The sequence below is a fragment of the Triticum dicoccoides genome, chromosome 4A, assembly GCF_002162155.2.
Source record: "Triticum dicoccoides isolate Atlit2015 ecotype Zavitan chromosome 4A, WEW_v2.0, whole genome shotgun sequence".
Classification (NCBI taxonomy): Eukaryota; Viridiplantae; Streptophyta; class Magnoliopsida; order Poales; family Poaceae; genus Triticum; species Triticum dicoccoides.
The window spans coordinates 177,483,137-177,489,268 of NC_041386.1; the positions used below are offsets into that span (position 1 = coordinate 177,483,137).

The following is a 6,132-nucleotide window of genomic DNA, read 5'->3' on the forward strand; positions in this document are numbered from 1 at the left end:
GCAGAAGACTCGTAATAGGCCCACAAAGGCCTGCTTAGAGAGGAGCTCGACATGGTAGCCGCGGCGGGGCTTATAAACCGGTGCGAGCTCCTCTCAACTAGCTAGGTGGGACTAAACATTGTGCACTATGGGTGGCAGCGCACCACCTTTAATACCGGTTGGTGGCTCCAACCGGTACTAAAGGGGGGGTCTTTAGTACCGGTTGGAGCCACCACCTTTAGTACCGGTTGGTGGCTCCAACCGGTACTAAAGGGGGGTCTTTAGTACCGATTGGAGCCACCAACTCGTACTAAAGGCCACCACCTCTTTAGTACCGGTTCGTGGCATGAACCGGTACTAAAGGTTCGCCACGAACCGGTACTAATGAGCGCCGCCCGCCTAGCCATTGGAATCGGCACTGTTGGTCACATTAATGCCAGCTCAAATACAAACCGGGATTAATGAGCTAAACATTTGACCCTTTTTCTACTAGTGTTAAGCTAAAGATTTCAATAATCTCAATAAGTTGTATCATCCTCCCACTTACTCCTTTAACGAGTAAACATTTTCTCGAAAAATATTCATTCTCTAACAAAAATTTTGTCCTTGAATTTTTGTGGAAGGAACACAAAAACTACAATCAAGCATTTTTCTAAAATATTCTATAACTCTTTATAGTTTCGATGGTGGATCTGTTCAGTGAATATTTTTCTATTTCATTTGTAAATCCCCTGAAATTTTAATAAGAGCAGATCGATAATTATAATAATTTCACAATTATTCAATTGTTTGCTAAACTTGTGACTTGTATGTATTTCTTCATGAAAGAAGAATCATTTTTTATCCTTTTTCATAATGATATTATATACTTCTAATTTAAATATTAGAATCCAACTCAATTTTCAAAATAATTTGTTCAAACTTAAATTAAACTCACACATATGTTCTCATTGTCCTTTTAACCACCCACAAACGATTAATCAAATCTTCCTTGAGATGCTCATGAGTTGCTCGATGCCGAAATTCCTGATACATTTGAACAAACTCATCAAATGTGTCCGGATTTCGATGTGGAAGTTGGATAGGGTCACCCATGCTCTCAAATTCTAGACCTCTAACAACATCTTCACCCTTACCCTCCACGATCATGTTTGTGCATGATCACACCACATGTCATCGCCTCCCATAAGGTCTCTAGATCCCACAGTTTAACAAGTTCATGAACAACTGAAAAAGGAGCTTGGAGCACTCCAAATGCCCTCTCCACATCCATCTAGCTCCTTCTTGTCTTTGGGCAAAGTGAGCTCTTTTCTGACCAACTAGCTCAGAGATAACCTTGACGAAGGTAGCCCACGAAGGATAGATACCGTCAATGAGATAGTAGCCCATGTTGCACTGATCCCCATTGTAGTTGCGAAGAGGAACATGCTTTTTAGTCAACCTATCAAACAATGGATACCGCTGCAGTACATTGATGTCACTATGAGACCCGAGCTTGCCAAAGAAAGCGTGCCAAATACAAAGGTAATATGATGCAACTATTCAAGAATGATGATATGCTTCTTAGCATGAGCATGTTATTGTCCTTAGAGATTTTGGGAAGTTCTTCCATATCCAATGCATGCAATCAAGAGATCCGAGTAAAACTAGCCACCCTCTTGCTCCAGACATTGCCAAGACCCTCCCAATGTCTGCGACAGCTGGTTCTCTCAATTACTAAGGCCCAAACACCTCAACAATCTCAGTAGCAAATCTGACCATACCGTCTTTGCATGTGCTCTCAAATATCCAGAGATACTCATCCCACGAATCTGCGGTTGTGTCATATGCAAGCATCTGCAATGCAGCCGCGCCCTTCTACTAGCCAGAGAATTCAATCCTTCCTACGACATCCATTTTCAAGATGAAGCAGTCACCGTAAGACCGAACGTCATTGTAGAGGCGACCAAAGGGAAAAGCGTCGATGATAATTGTTCGTAAATAGGGCATCAGGGGCAAAGTAGTCGTCCATGAGCGTCAAATGTCCCCATGCCCTGTTCTTTTTTTGAACAGTGAAAGGGCCCAAGGCCCAGACTTCATTGGATAAGCATCAAAGCATGGATTACAACAGGACCCAACAGAAAAATAAAATTACAAGTAACTCCCTAACTTTAACATGTAGGACCCCAAAGTGAGAGCAAGAAACGCGATTCGGGTCCTTGACAGCCCGCGCCCGGATTGAACCTCGCCGCCGCCGGGGACGAACCACTTGGTGCGACAAAATCGCCATAGAAGCATAACCTGCTCCGCATGGCCTCTGAGTTGCAGTTGGAACTGCCTCCCATAAGGCACGCAAGCCGGGAGGAATAGAGTCGGCCGCCATATGACCAGAAGAAGCAGAGCACCGGTAAAGACCGCCAGCCAGCCAAGGGTGTCGTAGCTCCACCAAGGAATCCTCTACTGATAAGCTCGAACTCGATCTGAGCTTCAGATTTCTGCATCTTCCTTGCTCCTCATCCACCCCCATGATGGCCTCAAAAAGCAAGCAACAACAGATGGTTGCCCTCCAAATCCGGGAAGATAACATGCTTATTGGAGAGGGAGAGCTCCTGCTAGATCCACTCCTATATGCTCCGTCCTCCATGGAAGGCAAGCTCGGGAGGAAGCCAACAAGCACGAATGCTGCCTGGACGCATCGATGGGGAGCTCGAGAATGGCACAACGCTAGACGCCCCTAAGGCAAGACTCTCTCTACTACTAGATTTACTACTACTATATACAAAGGGAGGCCAACCACCTATCCCATCCTCACGCCGGACGGCAGAGCCGTCGGAGAGAAAGATGGAAAGGAGCAAAGTTGGAGCAAGCAAGACGAGTCTCAACGCGAGCGCTTCTCCCGTAGCTGTCCATTCCACTAGAACTCTTCCCCCATGCCATGTTGCTTTGAACATTGCCAAGACCCTTTCGGTGTCTGCGACAGCTGGTTCTCTCAAGTATTGAGGCATAAACAACTCGACCATCGCAATAGCAAATCTGACCATAGCGCATCTGCATGTGCTCTCAGACATCCAGAGATACTCGTCCCATGAATCTGCGTTTGTGCCATATGCAAGCATGTGCAATGCAGCCCAAGATGAAGTAGTCATCGTAAGACCGAACGTCATTATAGAGGCGACCAAAGGCGAAAGCGCCGGTGAAAATTGTCCATGACTAGGGCATCATGGGCAAAGTAGTCGTCCATCAGTGTGGCAAAATTTCGTGTTTTGACCCTCTTTTGAAAATTATTCGAGATCTGACCCTAGTTTGATTTTTTTCGAGATCCGAGCCTTTTGCTACCGCCAGGGTCCATGGCGGTAGGGTGTAACAGCCTATTGCCAAGACCTTGGCGGTAGGAAACACCCCTACCGCCAAACAGGCTGGCGACAACCTATACAACCCTACCGCCAAGATGCTCGGTGATAGGCACGAGCACGCACTGTGTTCAATACTTAAGAGGAATTTGCGGTAGGGCATGCAACCCTACCGCCAGGGACTTTGGTGGTAGGCTGTTATACCCTACCGCCATGGACCTTGGCGGTAGCAAAATGGTCAGATCCCGAATTTTTTTAGACTAGGGTCAGATTTCGATTAAGGGCCTGTTCTGAAGTCCTCCAGCTCCATGCTTCACAACCTAAATGTGCGGAGATGAGTCGAACGTTTTAGCTCCAGGAAGCTAGCTTCGAGAAGCCATTGCCGATCCTAGTGTAAACTAGTAAGCTTGCACGTGCAATGCACGTCTCAAACGATGACCAAATGATATCCACATCAATATAAAAAATGGATGCACGGTATTGTATTGCCGCTCAATTGTATTTTCAACAGTGAGATCGACATCACTATGGTCGTGTTGCTACGTATTGTCGACGGTATTACGACCTGACAACAGGCTATTAAATTAGCTACAGATGCAATACTGAACAATGCTGCGATAAATATCACAAAGTGAGATGGAGCGATAGCTGAATAAGAGTACTTGCAGGGTTTTTCATTGAGCATTTTATACTGAATATAGCCCCTGAAACATGTGCACTGAATCAGGTTGTACATGATCTGAAAATTGAAGGATAACTTAGTACACCTACAAGTTAATTGGAAGCTAGATAGAAGGTAGGGCACTCTCTTTTCTCTCAGACCTACAAGTGAATTGGAAGCTAGCTAAAGTGCGCATGCTAACTGAATGGTGACTTTTGATATGCGAACTACTAATCTTAGGTACATCTGTATCTTCCTCTCGCCTATACATTAGGAGCCAAGCATTAGCAGTAACCAAAGCACGAGAAGCTTGATGGCTGGCATCACAAGAGTCACATCGATCAATGTCTGGGTCAGAGAGCACAAGAGAAGAGGAGAGAACAAAACCGAGAGGGTTACTGAACCGGTGGCGAAGAAGATTATAGAGACTCACAGAAGCAGCTACAGCGACAGCAGTGAGGCCGAACTTGAGCAGGGTCATGATCATACTTATGCGCCACGAAAATAAAGAGTGAGCAACACATACTACTCAGTAAATAGCAAGTTATGTGATGAATATAATATCTGTTGAGCCCATCTACAGAAAAAATCTGAAGTAATAAGAAAAACAAGAATAAACATACATGCATCATTTATGTACAAGAAAATTTTAGCATGATTCGTTCTCTGACAGATAAGTCACATAATCATCGCGTAAGCATAGGGGATAAAAAAACGATATTGAAAAGAAAAGTAAGAAATTGACCCATTATCCTAAGATCTGCAAAAGAAAAATAACGGAGCTAAGGATGATTTGAAGTACTGACCTCCTCTATGACAAGGAATAGCGCCAAGGTCTGATGATTTGAAGCACTGACCTGGTAATATTGGAGCATGCACCAACTCAGTGGTAGAAACTTAGGGACAATCATCCGTCATGCTCAAGCCATTGCGTCTATCACCTCCATGGTTGCCTCCTACGCTTCCACTAAACTGGAGGAGAGCAGTCTGCATTCATTATTTATCTTCTTAAGATACTAAGTGTTCAATCATAATCACGCAGGTAGCTAAGAACCATACTAATTGATAGAGAAGGGTACAATTTGAATGAATATCTGGTGGAACATATGTATAGAACAAATATCCTAAAGGAAGTACCACAAACATTAACTACCACAACTATGGTATATTATCAATTGGTCCAAGTTCTCCATTGCCACCACATCTCTTTCTTTCTCTCACCACAACAGCAAAAGCAGAAAAAAAATTAAGCGGACTGAAGTTGTTTTGACTGCCTAGATAACAAAATATTGGAGGATATCGCACCAACTTATTGTAGTACCAAATACATGCTGCCTAGATAAAATAGATTGGGGCATTTACTGACAGAGAATATACAACAAAAAATGGTTGAAGAAAACAGAACAAGGATAGAACAGTACACAGACTGTACTTAGTAGAAACACACACACACACACACACACGGAGAGAGAGAGAGAGAGAGTACACTTGAACTGTTGTTTTTTTAAGTTGACGCCCAAGTTGTCATTGTCACTGCAGCTCAAGCTCAAGCTCCACGCCTTCCTGGTCTGGTTGTTCGTTGACTTCCTGATGCATGTCGGAGTGGTGCTGATCAGATTCTCAAGCAATGTGAAGAGCGTCGAGCCCGTAATCACATAATTAAGTTATGCACATTTCAACTTACCGGACAACATAAAGGATTAATATCAACACTTTAGCAGATACATTTAAGACTTAGATGCTCTGAATTTCTTCATTTGCAAGAAAAATGATATTGCAAGGTAGATCATTTTCTTGTACAATCAAATCTCCAAAAGCACCTAAATTTCAGTGTACAACCAGAATAAGAATACCTATAACAATATAGGCCTGGAAACTCTTAGTGCAAAGATTAAAACAACATAATTTCCTAAACTTACAAGTTTTGCAGTTTATTTTTAAATCGATTATTTTGTATCTGATTATTTTCTGAATTAATATAGAGTTGGAATAGTTTACATTGATGATTGGCAGTAGTACTTAGTGTCCATCAATATTGCAGGTGTACTGAAGGATATTGATCAAGAGCTAGCTAAACAATTTCATATATGGAGTGAAAATCAAGAAGTACTGGCATTAAGATAATCAGTCAAAGCACATACCAAAACAAAATTTGAAGCAACC

The 6,132-nt window shown here is 43.1% G+C and overlaps 1 long non-coding RNA gene across 1 annotated transcript; it reads right to left on the reverse strand.

Annotated features, from left to right (window-relative positions):
* Positions 1-5,475: 5,475 nt before the first annotated feature.
* LOC119288825 lies at positions 5,476-6,132 on the reverse strand. The gene is made up of 3 exons (XR_005141290.1): positions 6,111-6,132; positions 5,654-5,789; positions 5,476-5,556 (listed from the first exon to the last, which is right to left on the reverse strand). It is a non-coding gene; the product is annotated as an uncharacterized LOC119288825 (long non-coding RNA).